Source organism: Protopterus annectens, chromosome 10.part0, assembly GCF_019279795.1.
Source record: "Protopterus annectens isolate FY-2018-M chromosome 10.part0, PAN1.0, whole genome shotgun sequence".
Lineage (NCBI taxonomy): Eukaryota > Metazoa > Chordata > Ceratodontiformes > Protopteridae > Protopterus > Protopterus annectens.
Window position 1 is genome coordinate 115496232 of NC_056744.1, and position 25943 is coordinate 115522174.

The 25943-nt window shown below is 42.5% G+C and overlaps 1 protein-coding gene across 2 annotated transcripts in view; it reads right to left on the bottom strand.

Annotated features, from left to right (window-relative positions):
* BPTF (bromodomain PHD finger transcription factor) overlaps nt 1-25943 on the bottom strand; it is a 3500764-nt gene that overhangs the window by 2085344 nt on the left and 1389477 nt on the right. The gene's annotated exons all lie outside the window — the stretch shown is intronic.

The window sequence follows — 25943 nt, forward strand, 5'->3', positions numbered from 1 at the left end:
TAAGGCTTATCTGGATGGACTAGTAAAAAATAAAATCACTCTAAAGAAGGGAATTCCTTGACAACAAGAAAGAAAGAACTGTAAAAACATGAGCATTTAAACAAGTACATAAATACAGGAAAACAGCTATAAAATAAATGTATTATGAAATCAACCATAAATCACAGCACAGGATGCTATCTCAAAAGCTTAGGCAGCAGAAGGTAGAACGATTGGTGGCAAAACAGCAGGACCTGAAAAACTAAAAAGAGATTCAAGATTAATTTCAAAGATATTAAGGGAATTATGTGATGGACTTCATGGAAGACCACACTTAGGCAACAAAACAACAATGAAAGGCTTAAATGTTTCCAGGTTACCAGAAATAGAGGTAGGATCATTTTTTCTATAACAACAGGAAATTAAGGAACAAATAAATAATCAGGCAAAAGGCAAAAAGTAGAGTTGTGTACACTTACCATAAATGTAGATGTTCGAGTCTATTCACTGTTGCAGTCCTCACATATGGGTTATCCGGCTCCCGGTAGCCCTCAGTCAGCCCGAATACCAGAGTGTTTGGTATTATGACATCAGCTGGCGCCGGTTGTAAAACTGATGTCAGTACATCAGGTATAAAGGGAGGCAGCCAACGCCATTTCCTCAGTTTTTCTTGTCTTAACTGTCAGGAGCCCCCAAAAGAAGGCAAATCCAGGAATGGCAGGACCCTGGACACGTCATACAAAAAATAAAAATCTGTAGTCTGTGCCTTAGGAAAAGAGGGGGAATGGGGAGTGGGAAACCAGGACTGCAACAGTGAATACACTCGAACATCTACATTTATGGTAAGTGTACACAACTGTACTATGTTCTTCGTGTTTCACTGTTGCAGCCCTCACATATGGGTCGATTCCCAAAGCCCAGTAAGAAGACAAAGTGGGGAGGAAGGATCACAGATTAAGGGTTGGTAAGGAGGCCCTGCAAAACTGCAGAGGCAAAACCAGCCCTGGATTTAGAAAACAAAGGTAGATTGTAATGCTTTGTGAAAGTATGGACAAAAGACCAAGTAGCCGCTTCTAGAATGTCCTTAGTAGGCACACCTCTCAGAAAGGCTGCAGAGGTAGAGGCTGCTCTAGTAGAATGGGTCTTAATACCCTGACAGGGAACCTTCCCATGCTGCAGGCAACAAAAGTGAATACAATGAGCAATCCATTTGGAGATGGTTTGTTTTGAAATAGCTTTACCCTGAGCACCAGGAGCAAAACTAACCAATAACTGTTCAGATTTTCTAAAGGATTTAGTCCCAAGTAACATCTCGGCTGTCTATGCACATCAAGAGAGTGCAGAATCTTTTCCCCTTTATTTTGGGGATTGTTGAAAAATGTAGGCAGGTGAACAGACTGGTTAAGGGTTAAACTGGAAACCACCTTAGGCATAAAGGAGGGGTTGGTTCTCAGAGAAACCCGATCGGAGTGAAAAATAATGAAAGTTTCTACTGCCATTAAGGCTTGCAGCTCAGATACCCTTCTAGCTGAAGTAATAGCTAAAAGGAAAGCAGTCTTCCAGGACAGAAACTTCAAATCTGCAGAGGCAGCTGGTTCAAAGGGAGGCAGAGTAAGTTTTCCCAAGACAAAATTAAGATCCCAAGCAGGAGTAGGAGCTCTTCTGGGAGATCGAAGATTTCTAGCTCCCCTCAGGAACTGCTTCAAGTGGTGAGAAAAAATGGGTTGCTCAAAAGAACAATGAGCCCAAATTGCTGAAGTGTGAATTTTGATGGAAGAAAAGGAAAGTCCACCGTTAAGCAATGCTGCTAGGTAGTCAAGAATGAGTGAAAGAGAAGGATGAGAAGAGTCTTCTCCTTTAGCTAGCAGCCAAGTGCAAAATCTCTTCCATTTATCTGCATAGGAATTTCTTGTGCTAGGCCTCCTGGCCTCATGAAGGACTTTAACCACCTGTTGGGAAAGATTTAAAGTAGTTAAATGCAGAGTTTGAAGATAAGGATGAAGGAACTTTCCCCCTCCCTGAACCAACAGATCTGGTACCAGGGGAAGATGCCCAAGGCTGAGCCTAGGAAAGGCTGCGAAGTAGGAGATACCAATGCTGCCTGGGCCAATCCAGAGCTATCAGAATAGCCTTTGGTTTTTCGTCCCTTATCTTTAGCAGCACTCTGGGAAGAAGAGGCAGAGCAAGGAATGCATAAACTGAGAGATGTGTCCATGGGAAGGACAACGCATCCACCCTGCAAGCTTTGTTGTGAAACCCCCTGGTACAGAAGGTTGGAAGGAGATGATTGGTGTGAGAGGATAAAAGATCGACTTGTGGGGTGCCCCAATGATGAATTATGCAACGGAAAATGTCCCTGTTCAGTTGCCACTCATGAGGATCCAGAGCATGTCTGCTCAAATGATCCGCCACGGAGTTTAGCTTCCCTGGAAGATACTGGGCTATTAGATGCAAGCCCATGGATGCTGTTGTGGACCACAGTCTCATGCTTTGTCTGCACAAGGGGTAAGAGTGAGTCCCTCCTTGCTTGTTGATGTACCACATGACTGTGGTATTGTCTGTTCTAATCAGCAGAGTCCCAGGGTAGAGCAGGTACTTGAAAGCCAGCAAGGCCTGCTGGACTGCCATCAATTCTTTTAAGTTGATGTGCAGATGAATCTGCTGGGTTACTCCAAGTCCACTGTATGCCCCTGCCCTCCAGATGACCCCCCCCCCCATGCAACATATGAAGCATTGGTGGTGAGAATCTGGCTGGCAGGCAGTGGGCAGAAAGGCAGACCCTTGTTCTGAGAAGAAGTTGTCACCCACCAGAGGAACTCCATTTGTAGACAGGGAATCAGGGGAAGAATCAAGTCCAAGTCTTGTGTGTGTTGACACCAAAGATTCTGGAAGTACACCACTGAAGTTTTCTCATATGCAGCCTTGCATACAGGATCATCAAAATACATGAAGCCCAATGCTTGCAGGAATTGCCTTGCAGAGAGCTGGGTCATGCTTGTCAGGTTCATGAAGTAAGCAGAAAGATCTTTTTGCTTCTGTTGAGGGATACCATCTGGGTGGCTGTATTCAGACTTGCTCCCAAGAAAACCATCTCCCTTGAGGGAACCAACTTTGACTTCTTTTCGTTGAGAGTGTAACCCAAAGAGGCGAGAATTTTCTTCACGAAATCCAAATCCCCTTTTCTAGTTGTTCTGGGGAGTTTGCTTGAATGAGACAGTCATCCAGGTAAGGATAAATATGAATGTTTCTCTGCCTGCAAAAAGCAATGGCTGGAGCCAAGCACTTCGTAACAACTCTGGGAGCAGTAGATAAGCCAAAGGGCGATGCAGAGAATTGAAAGTGTTGCTCCCCAGCCCTGAAGCAAAGGAACTGCCTGCAACTTTCCCTTATTGGGGTGTGCAGATAAGCCTCCTTGAGATCCAAAGTTACCAGCCATGAATCCTTACCCAGCATTGGTAGTAAGTGTTGAAGGGTGACATCTTGAATTTGGGAATCACCAGAAAAGTGTTTAGAATGGACAGATCCAGAATACGCCTCCAGGTGCCTCCTTACTTGGGTACCAGAAAAAGCCTTGTATAAAAACCTAGGCCTGCCTGATTTGCAGGAACTGGCTCTATAGCCCCTATAGTCAGTAGAGAAGAAATCTGAGTTTCTACCTCTGCCCTGAGAGTTCCGGGTATGTCTGGGTATCCTTGTAAAACAGGGAAGGTGTGAAAGTAAAACTTGTAACCTTGGTTTACTATACTGAGAACCCATTTGTCGTCTGTGATGGTAGACCATACCTCTGCGAACCTGGCTAACCTTCCCCTCAAAGGAAACCCAGGGTCCGCAGCGGTAGGCACAAGAAGGCCGGAGTCATTGAGAATGTTTGCTTTGGGAAGCTGGCTTAGAACTCCCTGATTTAGCAGAAGAAGAATGCCATTGTTTAGCCCTTTGAAGGGCAGAAGCCTGGCCTCTGGAAGATCTGAAATCCCTAGGCCTAGAGCGACCCTGCTTGCCAGGATCAGTGAAAGACCAATTTTTGGAAGGATAATGCCTACTAAACCGAGGAGGCTAAACCTGAAGGAAATCTTTTACAGCTTGTACAGATTTTGCCTTATCCTCCAACTTCATTAGTACCTCCTCAACCTTATTACCAAAAAGATTGTCCTTGTGCAAAGGAATATCCAGCAATTTAGATTTAACTGATTCAGAGAGAGGCTGCTCCCTAAGCCAATCATGCCTTCTAATTACGGAAACAGTGGCTGCTGCTCTGCAGGAAGCCTCCAAAGTGTCAAAACCACAATGAAATGTAGAGATAGGATCACATAACATCCACAATGACGTGAATGCTTATTAACTAAAGTGGCAGAATTCAGTAAGTCTTGTAAATCTTTGTTCTCCGTCATGGAAGGACTATCTCCAAGTTTAGCCTCAATAGCCTCCAAAGTATGCTGCTGATACTCAAGCATGTGAAAAAGACAATTCATGGATCTAATGGAAAGAGTTGCAGAGGTATAAACTTTTTTACCCCACCTGTCCAAGGCCCTAGATTCCTTATCAGAAGGCACAGGGTATTTAGCTATAGTAGCCTTAACACCCTTGGGGCCTTGAGAAATAATTTCTGGATTAGCAGAAGGGTTTTAAAAAGGAATTGATGAGATTCAGGAACCCTGTAATACCTATCAGGTTTTCTGGGGGCAGGAGGGGACAGAATTAGGAAGTATAGCCAAAGGCTCATGCTGTGGCAAATCTAAAAATTCCCCTGATTCTTTTCTTACACTGTGGAAAATCCTGACATTCCCATTTAAAATGCTCTCTAAGAGTATTCAAAGTATCCCCAAGGGAAAAATCTTCTGGAGGGGAGGCAGAAGGGATGGAGTCCTCAGCATCAGAATCCTCAAAGCCAGAAAAAAGTTGAAAATTTCCTTCTTCACCAGCAGACATACTGGAAATCTCAGAATCTGAGACAGACAAAACATCAGGAGATAATTCCCTAGCCTTCTTTGAAGGGGGGGCAGGATGAGAGCCCCTAATCAGGGAGAGATCATCACCAGCCATCTTTACCAACTGGGACTGAGGTACAGGAGGGGAGGCCGACGCCTGCTTGAGAGTAAGTTTGCGGCTGGAAGGTTTACTAGCAATCCAGAGGAACTCGGGAGGCCTAGCAACTGCAGAAGTCTGAATTAAGGTAGTCGGTCTGGTTCTGGTCTCATGTCGAAAAGAAGCGTCAGAAGCTGGTGCCTGCAAAGTGGCTCTGGACCCATCTGAGGCGGCGACAGGCAGAGGGTCTGAAGACGAAATAGCAGCCTGCGGCATGGAGGACTGCATAAAGGTCTCAGCAGAGGCTTGCGGCTGAAAATCTGCAGACTGCAGGGGCTGCGAAAGCTCCTCACTGACTACCGCTGTGCTGACGACCAATTTCACCTGTGCATCATCAGTAGATTTAACCCTAGGCCTGTTGCGGTCCGTGTCTTTGCATTTCCTAGGTATATCTGAAGTCGGGAGACCAGAAGACGCCATACTGACGAACTTAGGTCAGACTCTGAAATGCTTATCCAAAATCTTAGCTCTACGGCATATGGTACACAGGTTAAAGGAAGCACAGAGATCGCAGTTAGGGACGTCATGCTCAAGGCCCAAATAAGTTATACAATAGGATTGGAAATCACTGTGCAGAATCTGTTTTCCACAGGCAAGACAGTTATTAACTTTATCTGACATTCATTAAAGCAAGAAAAGAGGATCCCCAATGGGGAACTTATCTGATGTCGTCTTCAAATTGGTAGTCGGAAAGCGAAATGAAGGTAAACGGCCGACCGGCACTAGTGCGAATTGCATCTGCTTCAGGCTCCATGGCAAAAAAGACTGAAGAAATTTCGTTGGCTGCCTCCCTTTATACCTGACGTACTGACATCGGTTTTACAACTGGTGCCAGCCAACGTCATATACTAAGGACTCTGGTATTCGGGCCGACTGAGGGCAGGTATGCCTATACCCTCTTGTACTATTTTGTCCTTTATCAGAAACAGATGTCAAGAAAACACACAACAGGTACATTGATATAGGGTTACAAATGAGGTCAGAGTTAAAAATGGCTATGTATTCGTGTGGAATATTCCTCAGCTCTTTGACACATGAACATTTCACATTTTTTTTCCAAGATAAAAAAAATCAATGAGGGTAAAACCAAGACAATAGCAGCGAATTATATCCGAACTTTTATGACTTGGTCCAAATATATCCACACTTGAAAGGTCACGTGGAAATTATGAATAATAAGCAGGCACCAAGGGCACAGGGGGAAACAAAATAATAAGGTTATTAAACAGTTGGAGATTTTGTTTACTTTAGATTTAGGCAACCAAAGAACTTGAAGCATTCCTGATCACATACAATGAACAGGAGATGGAAAATCTTAGAGATGAGATTTTTTTTAATCTACCAACAGAACAGGGTGAACTGAGATCTCTAATTTAAAAGGATACTACAAAAAGTCACTCAATTAATACTGGTACATCTACTGCATTCTTTATCATGCACAAGTTAACTGGAAACGGATAACACTGGCACAGGATGGATACAGTCATGAAACAGCTAGGTTAACCACTTGGCACCAGTCAATAAGGGAGGAACCTAAGAAAGAGGTCCAAAATTACATATCTAAATTGGAAAGCAACATCTTAAAAATGAATTCAAGCCATGACAAGTGGAAATTACACCACATGGACCCAACAAAGAGGAAAGAGGGTCTAGTCAACAGAAGACTGAATTAACAGGATTAACAAGACAATAAATTAAGAGAGGAGGTTCCACAGCACCCACCAATAAGGTTTGGAATGGAATGGAGTGGAGGAACTTTTTGTTTCATTGGGGATTACTACAGGAGCTAGAATATAGAGTCTCAGAGGAAGAAGTAAGCAAATGTCAGACCTCATAGAAATAATGGACTCAGAACAGAAGCAAACAACAGAGGATTGGTGAGCAAACTATGAAAACTTCTCCATAATCACTACAAGAATCAGAAAGATTATCTTAAAAAGAAATGTGGAGAAGATTAAATAGACAAACTAAAATATAACTGTAGCAGGTTAGCCAGGCACCATGATATGTCACTAAATTCAACAGATTTAGAATATCATCATGCAAACTACATAAAATTAACCCCAAAAAGACCACAGATGTTGGGGTGCAAAAAAGAAACAAGGAAGTAACTGGGATATTTTCTGGACATGTCTGGAATTAGGGTGAACATATTACTCTGAATCAGAAGGTATGTACACACCATAATGATAGATCTGTATTACCTGCTTCTGTCCTTCAACAGACGAGTCTTCAGATTCATATCAGATATAACCTTTGTCTACTTTCAAGCTTCAGATCCAGTGGTCAGGCTACACCCCTTACTATAACCCTCTTGTAAAGAGCAAGTTACCTCAGATAAAGTTTGTCCATAATACCAGAGAAAGGTAGACCACCCTAAAAAAAATCACACACTTAAATAGAGGCCAGTCAACAGGACAGAAAAGAAAAAAAGAAACCAGTTGTCATGCATAGGCTTGTACATAAAACCTATTGTAACTAAATGCAGTTCAGTAAGATCACTCCAGAAATGAAAGAAGAGAGACATAAGGAAGGGGGAAGGAGGGAGAGAAGTGATGAAGGATGGAAGCAGACAACACAGATGTATTGCTCTGGTGAGTACACAACTCTCCTATCTGATGTAGTCTCTGCCAGCTAATCCTCAATGGATAGGAGAGAGTCCACAGCTATCATAGCTTTTTGGGTGTCTCATGGAAGGATATTCTGCAGCACAGCAGAACCAAAGAAGACTCAAGAACTTGAATGTAAATCCAATTTATAATGAGAAATAAAGGTATGAACCTTGGACAGAGTAGCAGCAGTACAAATGTTATCAAGAGGTACCCACTAGAAGATGAAGGCTGTAGAAGAAGCTACAGCTCTTGCTGAATGAGCCTTAGGAGGTTTAGATAATAAACCATCTTTGTAGACATTAGCAACACAGTCTGAAAGCCACAGACAGAGTGACACTGGACAATCCTTTAATCAATTTGGATGAAGAAAATGATGTAAATAACTGGTCAGTTTTTCTGACAACTCGACTATATGTAAACAGAAGCATAACTGATGGTGCACATCTAAAAAGTGCGACATGTACTTGCCTTTGATAGAGAAAGCTGGAAAGAATACTGGGAGGTTGATCGACTGATTGACTGGATGATTCAAAAGCCACTTTATTCCCTTCATACAGCATATATACTTACAATCATGTGAATCCACAGCAACACCACAGAGCACTCTCAAAAACCTAAACTTTCCTCCCAACTTTTCCCCTTATTTTACTTCTTATTTCCCTGGCCACCCCAACTCTTTACTCCTCATTTCCTTCTCTCTACTCTATCTTTACCACCTCTCCTTCCACTACACCCACTATAACTGACACAACTGCCATTTTTTGCTATCCTGCTTCCAATTATTCTTCACTCTTCTCTACACCCCACTTACTATTCTTCTATTTTATTCCACCAACTCTACCTCTATCATTTTGTTGCCATTAATGTTGTTACTCACATGTCTCTTTATCTTGGCATTTTTAATGTTCCTAAACTTGCAATGTAACTTGGTATGGTTATGACATATGTGTATTATATTTTGGCATCATCTTTTTTATCTTGTGTTTGTGAAGCTTTGTTGATTATCTACAAGGCATTAATGTTGTTACTCACGTCTTTTTATGTTGCCCTTTTTATGTTTTCAAACTTGCAATGTAACTTGGTTTTGTTATGAGATATGCATATTATTTTTTGGTATCATCTTTTTTATCATGTGTTTGTGGAGCTTTTCTCCTTGGGTCTCCACTGAAAATGGGCCCCCGGCCCAGTGGATTAACTTGGTTAACAAAGGACAAATAAATAATAACTTTAGGAAGAAAAGATGGGTTAGTTTCTGAAATATACCCTTTCTTTGTGGAAGATCAAGTAGGGAGGTTTAGGAGATAATGCATGGAGCTCAGGAATTCTCCTAGTGGAGGTGATGGCCACTAAAAACAATATCTTCCATGATAAAAACTTCAAATCAACTTTGGCCACAGGTTCAAAGGAGGAGTCGAGTCAAAGCCTGCAATAAAATAGTAATACATCATGGTGAAGCCAGCTCCCTCAGTGTGTGTGAGGCTGGGGGGGGGGGGGACAAACTTACCTCTGAGAAAAGCTTTAGAAAGCATGAGGGACACAAGTGTGTGATCTTCCCTAATATGAAAAGAAATGGCAAGCTATACCTTGATAGTGGAATTGTTGGCTCTGTCCTGAAAAAGCAATGTTACAAACTCTAGAATAGACAGGAGAGGAGCTGAAAGAGATCTAAATTTTTGCTGGCGGCCTACATGGAAAATCTCTTCCATTTACTTTTGTAGATATTCCTAGTGGAAGATCTCCGAGACGAACATATGAGTGACAGAGGGAGAAAACCTGGACTGTCTAGCAATCATTGGAATTGGAGAAACCATGCAATTAGTTTGAGGGAATGAATGTCTGGATGAGGCGACTCTGACGGGTGAGACAGAAGATCTGGAGCCGGGTCCAAAACCTAAGGAGTGTGCACTAGATGAGTTCAGAGGAAGGGAAACCACATCTACTGAGGCCAGTATGTGGCAATGAAGATCACTGTGATCTTCCTTGCCACAACTTTTCATAAAAATATGGACATTAGAAGAACAGAGTCTGGGAGCCAACTGTAGACCACAGCATCCCTCAGTGATGCCCCCTCCAGGGGGATCTGAGCAAATTATCTGCTGAACTTAGTGCTACGAGGAGATGCAAACAGGCTGCAGAATGGTCAGACCCAAAGGCTGAGTATTTGCTCTCCTACTACTGAATTGAGGGACCGCTCGTGAAGAAGAGGAGGAACCTGTTCAATACAACAGTGGACTTAGCCAGAATGTGTGCGCTATCATAAAGCAATGAGACTACACTGCCCATCGCCATACCCTCATGGCCTCTCAACACAAACCGTAAGACTGTGTTCCCCTCTGTTTATGTACCAAATCGCTGATATTTTGTCTGTTTGGACAGATAGCACACTGGGAGGGAGTCCTGCAATGCTAACAGGACCACTCCCTTTTCCAAAATGTCAGTGTGAATGCTGGCCTCCGCCAGGGATCATGCACCTTGAACTGTTTTGCCAGGAAATACTCTTCCCACCGCAGTCGGCTTGTGGTGAAGGCACATCAAAATGATGTCTCAGAGCTACAAGCAATGAGTTTAACCATTATCAGATGTGAGATCTGTAAACTGAATGGTCACAGAATGTTGTCTGATAGACCACTAGACGGGCAAGATCCACTGTACAACTTTCATGTGGTACATGGTCAGTCTGACCATGGTAATCACTGCCACCATGGAGCCCAAGAGTAACAGAATCAGTCTTGCTGGTGGCTTCTGGCAAGGGAGTACCTCTAAGGTTTGCATATGAAGAGTTTAAATCCTGGTCTGATGAAGTCTGGCAATTTGAAGTCCAGAATCCATGACAGCTCCAATAAATTCCAAGGATTGAACAGGCTGTAAATTGGACTCCTTTGCACTCACTGTGATCCCCAGATATGAGCAAAGGAGGACCAAGGAATCCCTGGCCTGAAGGAGATTCCTGGTGGGGGTGATAAGGAGCCACCAGTCATCCAGATAAAGGAATGCCAGGAACCCCTGCAGTTGGAGGTGACCTGCAACTACTGCCATATATTTGGTGAACACCTGGGAGCTGTGATAAGACCAAGGAGCGGTGCTCTGAATTGGAAATGATTGGCTCTGAGCCTGAAGCGAAGGAACCCCCTGGATCATCTGTCCATCTTTATGTGGTAGCATGCACCCTGCAGCTTGCTTTTTTCTGAAGCAGCTGCCTCCCTTTGCAAGGGTGGAGTATTGGGAAGTTTCTTTACAGGTACAGAGGGGGGGAAACAAGAGAGAAACAGTTTTTGGATACTATCCTCTGCACCCACAAATCATGGGTGATTGACATCCAGATCATCAGGTGCAGGGACAGAAGCTCCACCCAACTTCCTCCAGACAGCTGCAGTTAGGCAAACATTCAGTAGCACTGGTAGGACCTCTCGAAAAAGGGACCCTAAAAGTCCTGTTTCTGTGAACCACCTCTGCCTTGAGGGTGACATCCACCAGAATTGTTTGGAATGAACCCTTGCGACTTTCAGAACCAAAGTTTCCTACCACTCTTTTATTCCTTGAGAATGTCCTCTCAGAGGTAGAAAACTTGATTCCTATGGCAGACAGAGTCTTACAATCTTGTTCACTCTTGGAAAGGCTTTTTCACTTTGGGACTGAAGTGTGTCGATTTATCATAATTTATCATCAGTAGACAATGGATGCTTTGAAATGTACCAAAACAATCACCAGGCCACATCCAAGCATGTCCCCTAATAGTAATTCAGTGCCTCACATCGTAGAAGCACTTTATGTGGCATTGGAAATAAGATGCATCAACATAAGGACTGAAGGGTAGCCAACTGGGAGTCAAACGACTTCCTCTGCTTAGCAGATAGGACCCCAGAGGGAGAAAGAGATTTGGTGAGTTCTTTGGTCAAATCTTTCCAAAACTTTGAGTTCTTTGGTCAAATCTCTCTGAAAACAAGTAACATGTGCCAGACGGTTCACTGCCCTGATGGCAAAGGTCACTGAAGCATAGACTCGCTTCCCAAACCGTTCCAATGCACACAAGACTCCCTATTCAGTGGACAGACAGTGAAAGTCTCTTCTGCCAGTTCCTTTTTGGTAGCTGCAGCCACCACCACCACCACAGAATCTATGTCAGGGCCCTTGCACTAGTGGGGATGGTCTTTGGGTGACAAGAGACATGTATTAGGTTTGAGAGGAACTGGCTTAGCTATGTCCTGTTCCTTCTATGCCCGTTTGGGGATAAGGTCTACCATTTCATCTGTGGGAGGGGAGCATCCAAGTAGTGAGATGGGCCAGCTCCAAAAGCCTCGAGGAATACTGACTCCTTTTGGGAAAGTGCTTTAGTGGGCCACCCCCTTACTGTCTGAACAGTTCTAAAATTTCTCTGAAAGTGATGTCTTCAAGAGGAAATTAAACCTTACACCACTGGACATAGGAAACAGCTTATCAGGTCCTTAATCATCTAAGTGTACTGCCAGACAGTAAATAGCCCTAAAAAGTATTTGTTTAAATTAGCTAGTGTAAATGTTTCAAAGATGATTACCACCACACATTACTCTCCAAATAATTCCTCCTTTTTTAATTAGTTAGATTTATTCTATCAAAACCTACATAAAAACAATTCTCAACTTCTAAACTCTTTACTGCATTTTCCAGTTACAAACACTTAAATCAGGTAAATCTTTACATATACAGATTTACTTTCTGAGATGCATTACATTCTCCAATTAGAAATAAATTAGATTATTTTATGAAGATGCATTGTTAGGTTTTCCAGTAATGTATTTTTAGCTGCTCATGTACTACTTTTCATACTATCCTTACTATGTACACTGATATTGCATTTTTAGTTCAGTTTGTGAAACACAAGTTAGGTACTTACTATAACACTAGATCTGTGTTGCTTTCTTCAGCCCGACTCAACATATGGGTTATTGCATCAGATTATATCTAACCCTGGCACCTTTTTCAAGCTCTTGGAGCCAGTGTTTAGGCTCCTCCCCTACCCACAATTCTCTCTTGTCCTTACAAAACCTCAGACTGAGTTTTCCCCCCAGTATGACACACCTTTTCCCAAAAGCCACACAGATTTTGAACAGTATTGGAATAAAGGGAATGGTAAAAAATCAGCTAAAGGCTGAGACTATGACAAGGCCCTGGACAGGTCCATTTGATCAATGATACACAAAGAACCTTAACAGACACTGAGCATCCAACCACATGGAAGGTATATCCCCTTTTATTAGAAAAAAATGGAAAGAAAATGGTAGATTAATATATTGCCTGGCTAAAAGCAACCTCTGAGGCCACTTTTGGGAGAAAATTTGGATTGGCCTGAAGCATACCCTATCCTTACAAAAAAAATCATGCAGGGATGTTTGCAAGATAAGGCTTGTAAATACAGAAATTCACCTAGCTGACATTATCGCCACTAGGAAAATAGTTTTCCATGTCAAATATTTCAGCTGTACTGATGCTGCTGGTTTAAATGGGGGCTGGGTTAGGGCCTACAGCAGCAAGACAATATACTGAGGAAGAAATGGGTCTGATTGGGGGTCTAAGAAGAAAACTCTCCTTTAAAAAATGCTTAGAAAGGTTCAAAGAAACATTACAGTTCTATGTTTTCCCAATGTGATAACTGGATACAGCTGTTAGCTGAACCTTAACTGTCGAAAAACAAGCACCTTCCTGCAATAACCCCACCAGAAAATTCAAAATAAATGGTAATGGTGCTGAAAAAGGATCTAAGCCTTTAGAAGAATTTCAAACAGCAAATCTTTTCTACTTAATTTTGTAAACCTTTCCCATGTTCAGTTCTGCAATGAAGATAAAATGTGAATAAATGATGTGGAAAGCCTGGCACTCCTGGCCACCACTGAAACTAAAAGAACCATGCAGTTAGTTTCAAGGTTTTCAAGTCTCGGTGAGACTGGCCGGATGGGTGAGATAACACGCCTGGAAGAGGGTCGAGCATCCAGAGAGGGCATTTCAGATGAGGCCAGAGGAAGGGGAAAGTACAGTTGTGTACCTACCATAAATGTAGATGCTCGAGTGTATTCACTGTTGCAGTCATTACAATTTGGTTATCCTGCTGGCAGGCTACCCACAGTCGGCCTGAGTTCCAAAGTCTAAGTCCGGCGTCAGTTGCTTTCGCCTCCTCCCTGACGACAGTGCGCCAGGGGTATAAAAGATGCAGCAGACGCCATTTTCTTCAGTTTTTCTTGCCCCAGATGTCAGGTGCCCCTAAAATGGTAGGCTCACTAATGTCAAAAAGCATGCATAACCAAAAAAACAACTTTTCCTTCATCTACAAGCAAATACACCACATAGGTTGTATAGAATAGAGAAGTACAGATAAGTCCCAGCAAGGAAAAGGGGGATGGAAAGAAGGTAACCTGGACTGCAACAGTGAATACACTCGAGCATCTACATTTATGGTAGGTACACAACTGTACTATATTCATCGTATTTCACTGTTGCAGTCATTACAATTGGGTTGAATCCCAAAGCTATGGTTGGGAGGCTGGTGCTAAATAGGATTAGGAGAGGCTATCAGGCCCTGCAGAACTGCAGTGGCAAAGCCTGCCCTGGATTTAGAATAGAGAGGTAAGTGATAGTGCTTTGTAAAAGTAGGCACTGAACTCCAAGTTGCAGCCTCTAAGATGTATTTGGTTGGTACTCCTCTGAGGAAGGCTGCTGAAGTGGCTGCTGCTCTGGTGGAATGTGGCCTAATGCCCTTAGGCACTGACTTGCCATGCTGTGAATAGCAGAAACGAATGCAGTGGCCTATCCACTTTGAAACAGTCTGCTTTGAGACGGGCTTTCCTTGTGATCCTGCAGCATATGCTACTAGAAGTTGTTCAGTCTTTCTGAAAGCTTTAATTCTGTCCAAGTAGAAGCGTAGCTGTCTGTGAATGTCCAAAGAATGCAGAAGTCTCTCACCCTTATTCTGTGGGTTCGGGTAAAAGGTAGGCAAGTGAATTGTTTGGTTAAGGGCCGTACTGGTCACTACCTTAGGCATAAATGTAGGGTTTGTCCTCAGAGAAACCCTGTCAGGATGGAAAATGATAAAAGGTTCCACAGCCATGAGTGCCTGTAACTCTGAGACTCATCTAGTGGAGGTTATTGCTAGGAGGAGAGCTGTTTTCCAGGATAAGAATTTTATATCAGCTGCAGAGGCTGGCTCAAAGGGAGGCAGTGTAAGTTTTTCCAAGACATAGTTGAGGTCCCATGCAGGTATTGGTGCTCTCCTTGGGGGGTCTTATGTTTTTGGCCCCTCTGAGGTACTGCCTTAGTAATGGATGAGAAAAAATAGGTGGTTCTGTATTGTAATGAGCTGAAATGGCAGAGGCATGAATTTTAACAGATGAAAAGGAAAGGCCTTTATCCAGCATCTCAGTTAAGTATTGCAAAATCTGAGGAATATTTGGAACAATCGTGTCAATACCTTGTGCCTGGTTCCAAGCACAGAATCGCTTCCATTTTTCTGCATAAGATTTTCTGGTGCTAGACCTCCTGGCCTCCAAAATAACATCCATAACTGCTTTAGAAAGAGGTGTGTCTTGAATGGCTACATTAAACGCCATGCTGCCAGGTGTAGGGTTCTGAGATGGCTGTGCAGTATCTGACTGTCTTGTTGAGTCAATAAGTGAAGTGCTGGTGGGGCCAGTCTGGGGCAATCAGAATCATTTTTGGCTTCTCTTGTCTGACCTTGAGGAGTACCTTGGAGAGGAGAGGCAGGGGAGGAAAGGCATATACTGTTAGGTTTTTCCAGCAGAAAGATAGAGCATCCACTTTCCATGCTTACTTGTGATAAGTCCTTGTGCAGAATCTTTGTAGGTAGCAATTGTAAGGAGAGGCAAATAGGTCTATGTCCGGGCATCCCCGGTTCCTTGTTATCATGCTGAAGACTTATGGATCCAATTTCCACTCATGGGGATCCATTAGGTTTCTGCTTAGTTTGTCTGCCAGAGTATTTATCCGTCCTGGCAGGAATTGTGCCTGCAGATGTACTTGGTAAGTCAATGCTGTGTCCCACAAGTTAATGGCTAGTCTGCAGAGGGGGGAAGGAATGTGTGCCCCCTTGCTTGTTTATGTACCACAAAACTGTGGTATTGTCCGTCTTTATCAGTAGTTGTCCTGGATGAAGTAAATCCTTGAAGGCTGTCAGGGCATTTTGAACTGCTAGCATCTCTTTTTGATTGATATGTAGATGCATTTGACTTGCGGACCATGTGCCCTGAATATATCTTCCTGCCATATGTGCCCCCCGGCATAATCTGAGGCATCTGCTGTCAATGTCTGCCTGGCTGTGAGTAAGGTGAATGGCTGTCCCGTGTTGTGGTGACAGGCTTTTGCCCACCATCGAAACTCCTGTTGCAGGCAGGGAATGAGGGTAATTATTGTTTCCAGGATGTGGCAATGTTGAGTCCAAACACTTTTTAGATACCTTTGAGGTTTCCTCATATGCAGTCTTGCATATGGAATTAGCAGAATGCAGAATGCCATGAAGACCAAAGCCTGCAGAATTTTTCTTGCAGATAATTGGGTCTTTGTTGCCAACATTTTGAAATAAGTAGTCAGTTGTCTGTGTTCGTCTGGCGTGAGATAAGCCATCTGGGCAGCTGTATCTAAGCTTGCACCCAGGAATATTATCTTTTGAGAGGGTACGAGTTTTTTATTTCTTTTCGTTTACTGTGTACCCTAGGCCTGCTAGTAATGTTTTTACAAACACCAGATGCTGTAGTAGAGTGTCCTTGTTCTCTGCTTGAATAAGGCAGTCATCCAAGTAAGGATATATTTGAATTCCTTTGTCTGCAAAAAAGCAATTACTGGTGCCAGGCACTTTGTGAAGACCCTGGGTGCAGTAGATAAGCCAAAGGGCAGTGCAGAGAATTGGTACTGCATTGAGCCAGCTATAAATCTGAGGTATCTTCTGCATGATTGTCTGATTGGGACATGCAGGTATGCCTCTTTTAGGTCTAAAGTCACAAGACAAGCCTTCTTGCCCAGCATGGGCATAAGCTGCTGTAGAGTTAACATTTTGAATTTTGGAATGTCCAGGAATGTGTTCAGGGTAGACAGGTCCAGTATTGGTCTCCAGGTTTTGTCCTTTCTGGGAACCAAGAATAGCCTTGAGTAAAATCCTCGTCCCTGCTCTTACTGTGGTACTTGCTGAATGGCCCTCATGTCCATGAGGGATGAAACTTGTTTTTGTGCCTCTGCCCATTGATTGCGTGGCAGGTCTGGCATACCGTTTGGCCTTGACAGGGTGTGAAAATGGAACCTGTAGTCCTGGGATACGATATTTAAAACCCATTTGCCCTGAGTGATCATGTGCCAATTTTGAGGAAAAAGTCTTAGTTTTCTCCCCAAGGGAGCCGCCAGAAGATAAGTGCTTGGTGCTGGCAGGGGAAAGTAATTGAGACTGATTCCTGTATGGCTGTGATTTTTCTTCTCCGCTTTTGGAGGTTGAAGCACCCCATTGTTTAGGCCTGTATGAGCCTTGGGGCTGTGATCTGCCTCTGGTGCGTCTGTATCTACCTCTTTGTGGCCTGTCTGACACTGGAAAGGACCAATTCTTTGCAGGCCAGTTCCTGCTAAATCTGGGAGGCTGTACCTGTAAGAAATCCTTGACTGTTTGCATAGATTTAGCTTTGACCTCCATTTTCTTCAAAACCTCTTCTGCTTTAACACCAAACAAGGTATCATGTTGTAATGGAGCATCTAATAATTTTGTTTAACATGTTCGGGCAGATACTGTTCTTTTAACCAAGCATGTCTCCTAAAGACAGAACCTGTAACAGCGGCCCTGCATGAGGCCTCTAGAGAATCAAAACCACACTGCAAAGTATGCTTTCCTACTTGTTCAGCAGCATGCAATAAATCCTGCATTTCTTTGTTTTCTGCATATTCTGAATTTGTCAACATTTTTTGTTTAAGCACTGACATTAGATATTGCTGATATTTAAGCATATGAAATTGACAATTTAAAGCTCTTACAGCCAAGGTAGCAGAAGTATAAATCTTTTTCCCCATCTGTCCAGGGCCCTTGAATCCCTATCAAGAGGGTATAGGGTTTTTTTGCAGTGGACACCTAGACCCCTTTGGGACCCTGAGAGATAGTTTCTGGGTCTGCAGCAGGATTTTTATAAAGAAATTGATGTGAATCAGGAACCCTGTAGTATCTGTCTGGCTTAACAGGAGCTGGTGGCAAAGAGTCAGGAGACAGTCCGGTCTCTGAAAATACATCATCTACAATGTCTAAAACAGGAGGAATAGCAAGGGGCCTGTGCTGAGGTAATAAAAGGAAGTCTCTGAGCCTTTTCTTGGATTCTGAGTAATCCTGGCTCTCCCAGTGGAAATGTTACCTCATAGTATGCAGGGTTTCCCCAAAAGAATAATCCTCAGGAGGAGAGGCTGAAGGAATAGATTCTTCAGCAACAGAATCCTCATAGGGAGGAAGAGAATATTCATGGTCAGAAGAGGAATTGGAGGAAATGGAAACCTGATCTGAAGATGCATATTCTATCTCTTGCCTAGGCCTCTTATCAGGAGGGGGATGGGAACCCCTAATGAAAGTAATTAGGTCTTCGGCCATTTTAAGCATCTGTTTTTTAGGCATGGAGGCCTGTCTAGGAGAATGCTGTACTTGTTTCTTTGTCTTTAGAGTTGCTTTAGTCTTTGCCTTTGAAGCTAAAGTTGGTTTTACACGTAACTGTGTAGGCCTGAAAACACCCTCAGAAGCCAATGCCTGCTCAGCGGCTCCAGACCCATCTGAGGGAATAGTTTCCAAGTGTCCAATACCTTGAGTTTCCAGTGGCCTTGTCGGCTCCACGTGCGAGTCGGAAGAGGCCTGTGGCTCTGAGGTAGCAGGCGTCAGGGGCTGCGAAAGTGCCTCACTGAGAACCAGCATAAGCCTCATCGGTTTTGGACCTCGGGTGCATGTCCTTTTCTTTGCGCTTTTTATAAACTCTGGTAGTCGATTGCTCCAACGGCATTATATAGTTAAATCTTCTGCCAAAATAATGAAATGCAAAATCGTACAGACACTTAATAGTGTGTTGGTTAAATCTAGTACAAAACCGACAACTAGCAACGTTGTGGTCAGGGCCTAGGCAAGGAATACAGTAAGAATGAAAATCCTTATCAGGTATTTGCTTCCCACAAGAAATACAATTATTAACTTTTTCTGACATCGGTCTGGAGCAAGAAAAAGGTTTCCCCAATGGGGTACTTAGCTTTAATGAAGACTTTGGATCTGAAATTCAAATTTGAAAATCTCTGGAGTCCGCCGACCGGCACTTGCAAACTGCTTTTGCTTCGGGCACCGCACGGCAAGAAAGACTGAAGAAAATGGTGTCGGTTGCATCTTTTATACCCCTGGCGCACTGACATCAGGGAGGAGGCGACAGCAACCGACGCCGGACCTAGACTTTGGAACTCAGGCCGACTGTGGGTAGCCTGCCAGCAGGATAACCCAATTGTAATGACTGCAACAGTGAAACACGATGAACATCCAAGCCTTCCGAGGCCAGAAAAGGGTGATGATAATCATCACTGTTGCCTTGCACCAGATGACTTTCTGCTGAAACTTGGTTAAGAGGGCAAAGGGTGGAAATGCTTAAAGTAAACTTGGGGGCCAACTACAGCATACCACGGTGACTGCCCCTCTAAGGGGATCAGTGTAATGTAGTTACTGCACTTGGTATTCAGGTGGGAAACGAAAAGCAAAAAAGTCAGTCTGGATGAACATCACACCCTTGGGGAGGAAGTACTGAAAGACCCTGCAATGCTAGGAGGACTGCCCTTGTATCCAAGATAATGATGGGAAGCTTGGCCTATGTCATTAACCACATGCCTTCAACCATCTTCCCTTTAAAATGCCCCAAAAGGGAGGCATCCATGGTCACAATGGTTGTCAGGGTGAAAAGTCAACCCCATATGACTAGAGAAGAGATCAACAAAGAATATGACACCTGCATACTGACGTAAGACACATAGGGATCTCTAGGGATTGATGCAACACAACACTGGACAGAGAAGGTCCACTACAATATTCTCATGTCAAATGTTGCCTGAGGTACCAGCATAATGGAAGCTGCCACTGATGTCAGTAAATGAAGAATTAGCCTTGTTGAGGGATTTGAAGCAGCAGCGAACTCAGAAGTTTGAAGACAGAGGGAGAGAACTCTCAAGTATGGAACGGGGTGCTGTGTCCAGTCGACACCATATAATCTCTAATGCCTACACCAGTGTCAGCTGGATTTTTTAAGTTTACAGTAATCCACAAGTATTGTGCTAAATGCAGCAAGAAGTCCCTGCACTGAATAAGCACATCCTTGGAGGGTGCAGTGATGAGCCAGTTATCTAGATAGGGGAACATCTGTAACCACTGCAGCCTTAGATACGCTGTCACCACAGCCATGAATTAGATGAACACTCCTGGGGCCATGGTGTGACCAAAGAGTAGTGCTCTGAACCAAAGTGATGATCTTCTAACTTAAAGTGGAAAAACCTTCTGGACTGTCTCTTTATCCTGATATGATATTCAGCATCATGCAGGTTTACTGAGCACTTCCAGTTTTCCTTCCTCTAAAGAGACAGAACTGACTAAACTGTGATTACCCCACACTTCGTTTTACAAACCGATTCAGGTGACTGACGTCCAAAATGGGCATATGGTCTCCAGTATTTTTTGGAATCAAACATAACCTTGAACAGACTCTGGATGCTGGCTGGTCTAGTGGGATCTTCTGGATGACTTGTTTTTCTAGCAGCTTTGTTACTTCTGCTACTGCAAATTTAATCTGGGTGGAATATTTGTGATTTTCTTTTTGTTTGTTGGGGGAAAGCAAAGGGAATAATGCAGCCTCTGGTAACTATCTTCTGTAACCAAGAATCTTGAGTGATGGCTAGCCAGGTGTGAGTGTGCAGAGATAAGAACACCAAATGCCTACAGAAACTAGAAGTCAGGCAATCATTCAGGAGCACTGAAAAGGTTTCTCAGTAAAGGGATCCTTCAAAAATCTTACATGATCCACCTCTACCCCTGGGGCAACATCCACTGAAGTTATTTCCCCCCATCGGCTCAAGAGGGAGGGGGGTCTTTAACCAAAAGTGTCTTGGGCAGAGTTTGACTTCTTGTTTACTTCTGGTAAATGTACCTTTGATCTTCCATGCAAACAGTGCTGAACCATGGAGGAGAGCACTGATGATGTCCTGAAGCACTCTGCAAAATTGCAGAGACTCATGCAGACATGCTGGCAAACAGAAATGCCAGTGCCTGCCACTCCCTACATGCCATCGGCTGTGTTGGTGAACAGTGCCGTGAGATGAGTCACACACTGACCGAAGGCTAGAAAGCTGTGGTTCTACAGTTTTCTGTAAATCAGTAAGTAAATTACCCAACAGGGACTTGGAGAGTTCCACAGTCAAGTCCCTCTGGAAATACATTCAGTGCGCAAAAAGCAAATGTCACTGAAGCATAATTCTGCTTAACAAATCTGTCCAGTGCCCTGGACTCCCTGTAAGAGGGATGGACAGAGATGTTTTCTTCTGAAAGCTCATTCTTAATGGCTGCTTCAACCATCACGTCATCTACAGTTGGACCCCTGCTCCAATATGGCCTATTCCTGGGATTACAAGAATTTTGTCAGATTTTCTGGGGATGCGCTCTATCAAGTCGGGTTCCTTCCGAGCCACTGCAAGACAAAACCAGTAAGTTCATCTTTGGGTAGGACCGCCCAAGAGGTAGATGAGCCAGCGCTGAGGAATAGAGACTCCTCTTGGGAGGGGGCTTTCAGTAGACCAACAAACTCTTCTTCATTCATTAATTCCAGGATGCCTTGAAAATGGATGCTTTCTAGACAGGATCTTGGGGACCTCTCCTCTTCCTCAAAGTCATTACCGTCAGTGAGTGACTCAAGGGAGGAGTCTAAATGCCTCCTTTTTTCAAGTACACTTCCTGCATCTTTCTTCAGTGGAAGGTCTAGAGAAGGTTTGTCACCAGAGACAGAGAGAGCTTGCCAAGCAAGAACCCTCAAGACTTACCAAGGTTGGCTGTCCTTGTCTGACAGGATAAGCAGGAGGAGGAGGAGCAACAGGATCCGAGGGAGGTCAGGATGGTTCAAAGTGCATGAGAGAGACCTCTTCCCTTCATCTGGAGAGAACCCTTTCAAATGCTTCAAAAATTGAAGTTAAGTCCTGAGCTGAGACAGACCCCTTAGCATCCAAAAACCCTAGTGAAGCAATGTCTTTGGCCAAGATATGGTTTGGCTACAAAGCAGACAGACATCAGAGCTGAGCTGTACAGGGCTGAAGCACTGAAAATGCAGTCAACCTTGACCCCAGTAAACAACCCAAGACCCGTCTGCTCAGAGATCCTTTCTTGGCCTGACATTGTCAGGAGTCAAAAGAGTGAGGGGAAACTGTAGAAGTTGAAGCAATCCAAGCTCTTAGCTTCCAGTCTCTCTCATAGGCATCACTTGGAGCAATGACCACCAGATCCAATGGGTGGAGCAGGGAAGAAGAAGAAACCAACAAGGGTGTTGTTGGGACCTGACCCGGACTCCCCAGTGGGGGAGTCACAGGGAGGACCCCCATCTGAATCTGCTCCTTCAGAAATTTCTGCATCATCCTATCACCTTCAGCTTCTGAAAGGTTTCTTTATGATCAAAGCACCTGAAAGAAGATGCTGACAAGGCTGATCTGGAAGAATGGTGGGTCTTGAGAAGTTTCACCAGGTACTAAGTGACTTGTGGCATTTTCTGGATTTAATTAGTCCGATGGGACATGTTAATGGCCTGATTCTCTTGACAATGGATATCAAAAATCTTTTTTCTGTAATTCCACAGGAGATGGATACGGATTGGTTTACAGAGATTTTGGTGGAATCAAAGTATTCTTCTGCACAATAAATTGACATATGTGCACTTAAGGAGTTAGTACTGGGGGAAGTAATTACTTCATGTTCAATGAGGGAATATTTTAAACAGAAGGCTGGGATGCTATGGAAGCAGCTATTAGCACCTGCATTTGCAAACTTGGTAATGTGTAAATGGGAAAGTGAACATATAATGAATTCTGAATACACGGAATTCTTTCATTTGTACATCCATTTTTGGATGACATATTTATCTTCTGTAAAGAGGAAAGTTTGGTTATAAATGAATTTTTGTGTTTATTTGGAAAAAAATCACAGTTTCCAAGTTTTACACACAAAATACCTAATGAAGAATTAGTCTTCTGGATGTGTAAATTTATAAAGATATTAATAAGAATACATTTTCATTTACAATATATAAGAAACCTACCTTTTGCAGTTCATATTTGCATTACATGAGTGGACAAGGACACAAGACCAAAGTACACTGTCAAGGGTCATTTCTTGAGATTATCACATTTCACTTCAGATGATGACATTCTTCATACAGACCTGGGTCATTTAAAGCAAATGTTTTTGGATTGAAAATACCCTCATTAAGATGTCTGATGAGGTGATAAAATGAGAATTAAGAGAACTGATCACTTTCCCCCATTTTAGTTAGGTCAATGGAACAAAAAACAAGGAAACAAGATTCCACAGTATTTCAAAGAGCTATGCATCTTCCTATTTCTGTGGACAAAAGGGAAATGCAAAGTATTTTTTGTAAACACTGAAGGTTAGTCCAAAATCAGGAAGGCTTACTGGACAGTACTGGTCAGTCTCCACCTTTTGTTTTTAAAAATGGAATGAATATTAAGGGTAAATTTAAACAGGACAGTCAAATGAATGCGGAGTCTGTAAGCATATAAGTATATATTATTGTGAGGGACATTATGACTGAATATCAGCAGCTGTTTAATTTATACTTGTTCAGAGGTGTCAATATAATTTTGTTTATGGATGTTGAAGGATAGGTCACGGAGTTGAGGACTAGCCAGCTCTATCTAGAAATGACAAGACAAAGATGGATATCGGACCTGGGCCTGTTCTTGTCCTGTAATTGTATCCCAAAGCCTTGGAGTCTTTGGCGCCAAACCAGAAGGGCCAATAGGTCCAGGGATCTCTTTCGAGATTTGGCTTCCTCCTCCTTACATTGCTCACTCTCCATTTCCTTTTCTTTATCTTTAGAGGATTTAGACTTGTCTGACTTCTTTATAGCAGTGAAGCCAATGAGGAAGATGAAATGGTCAAATCTCCCACACAGGCAGGGAGGAGACCTTTAAGTACCAACTTATTCTTTCGAGCAATTAGAGCCCTGGCTCTCAAAGGAAGCACAGGACTTGCATTCAACATCCAAATGGACTACCTCAAAACAATGGACACACATTGTGTGTGACCTTGGAGGGATCTTGTACCAGTAGGCACTACACATTTTAAAGCCAGAGGCTTTGTCAGACATAACAGCACAGCAAAATGGAAAAGTTCAGTGCTGAACACCAAGGAAAAAAACAGTAAACAACTATTGCAACACAAACACAATACTATGAAAGAAAACCAATCAACTCTAAGAGGAAAACAAGAAAGCATAAACTATTTTTTTTTTTTAAGTAGGGGTGAAGTAGTGGGAAAAAAATTCCCAAAGAACTCTAAACAGTAGAAAATACTAAAGATTAGCTGTAAACAGCTTGCTATAGAACCATCAGTAATAATAAGAAAGGTACCCTGGCAAAAATTTGCAAAAAATAGTAAGTAAATCTACTTATTTTCAGTATGAGCACTGAGCCCTCAGGATCACACAGTGGTTGAAGAGGAGGCAAATGAGATCTGAAGTATTGTAGGGACAACAAGAGGGAAGTATGGGGAAGCCAGAACCCTGTATCCAAGAACTTGAAAAAGGTGTTCAGGTTGGATCCGACAGAATCCAATAACCCATCCATTCAGCCGCACAGAAAACACAACACTGGATATATTTTTAAATTTTTACAAATGTTTTGTATACTGTTCTTTATTACCTTTGCTAAGTATATACCTTAAGCATACCCCAAGTATTTGCACCTGACAGGATCTAAAACTGGTCTTAATTGATTGCAGTCCTAGTCAGGAAATTCAAATAAATGAATGAATAAATAAATAAAACACACACACACACACACACACACACATATATATATATATATATATATATACACACATGCATACAATTCACTTTTCTTTCAAATATTAATCATCTATTTAAATAATCACCACGTATGTATCTTATATGTAATTTGTGGAATGCACCTAAAGCAGATGGGATCCCCCATACTAAATGGGGATCCATGACTAACACATTTCCTTTTAATTTTTAACTTTCAATTATTAATACCTTTTACTAACCAAAAAAAAGGAAAAAGAAAATCAGCAAATAAAAATGCAAGCAAACTCATCCTTACTATATACTTTGAAACAACTACTTAATGTCTATCTTTATTTCTCTGGCCTTCTTCAGGCAGTCCACCAATCTGCACTTCAAAGAAATTTTGTAAACATTTAAGCCTCTGATCCCATCCAAGCATTCTTCACTCACTCATAATGATCAAACCTCTCATTTACCATAAAGGTTTTTTAATTTACAAGAAGGACTTTATTTTCATTTTAGCGAGAAAAAAAGTACCTTCACACACGCTGTAGTCTTTATTCATGGAGTAAACTTTTCCCTTGTAGCTACTTCCTTTTTAACAGTAAAGCTCTGACATCTTAAAATTCTTTTCTAACATCACAATTCATTAGAAGACTGCACGACACAATATAGCACAATCGTGGATTTGCACGTAAACAAAAAGTGATTTACATTCATTTGCATTCTTTAATATAACTTTATACTATAAAAACTTTCATAGCAGATATCCTCCTTTCCATTTTTTCTTCCTTTTCAATTTTGCATACATATTTGCTCCTAGAGTATCCATTTCTTTCACTAGTGTGTAACTGACTGGACCCCTCACACTTCCCTTTAATTATATACCTTTATTGCATTTCAATACTGTTATTACTTCCTTTAATTGAGGGTTTTTTCATTTCCTTGTTACAACTTTGTTACACACCAAGAATAATAACCTATTAATATTTTTTCCTGAGACCTATGCTTGCTTTGTAGGCACCAGTTCAGTAACATACAAGCCAAGCTTAAAAAACATCCAATTACTGAAAAGAACAGAAAATGTGATCTCAAACACCTCCAGTTTACTACAAGCCTTGTTATTCATCCAGTGCTGATGGAAGGCTCCCCACAAACTACCCATATCATGCACAGGTGCATCTAAATAGATAATTTCCTAATCAGTTCAGATGTTGAACTATTATCTCATTTAAACAGA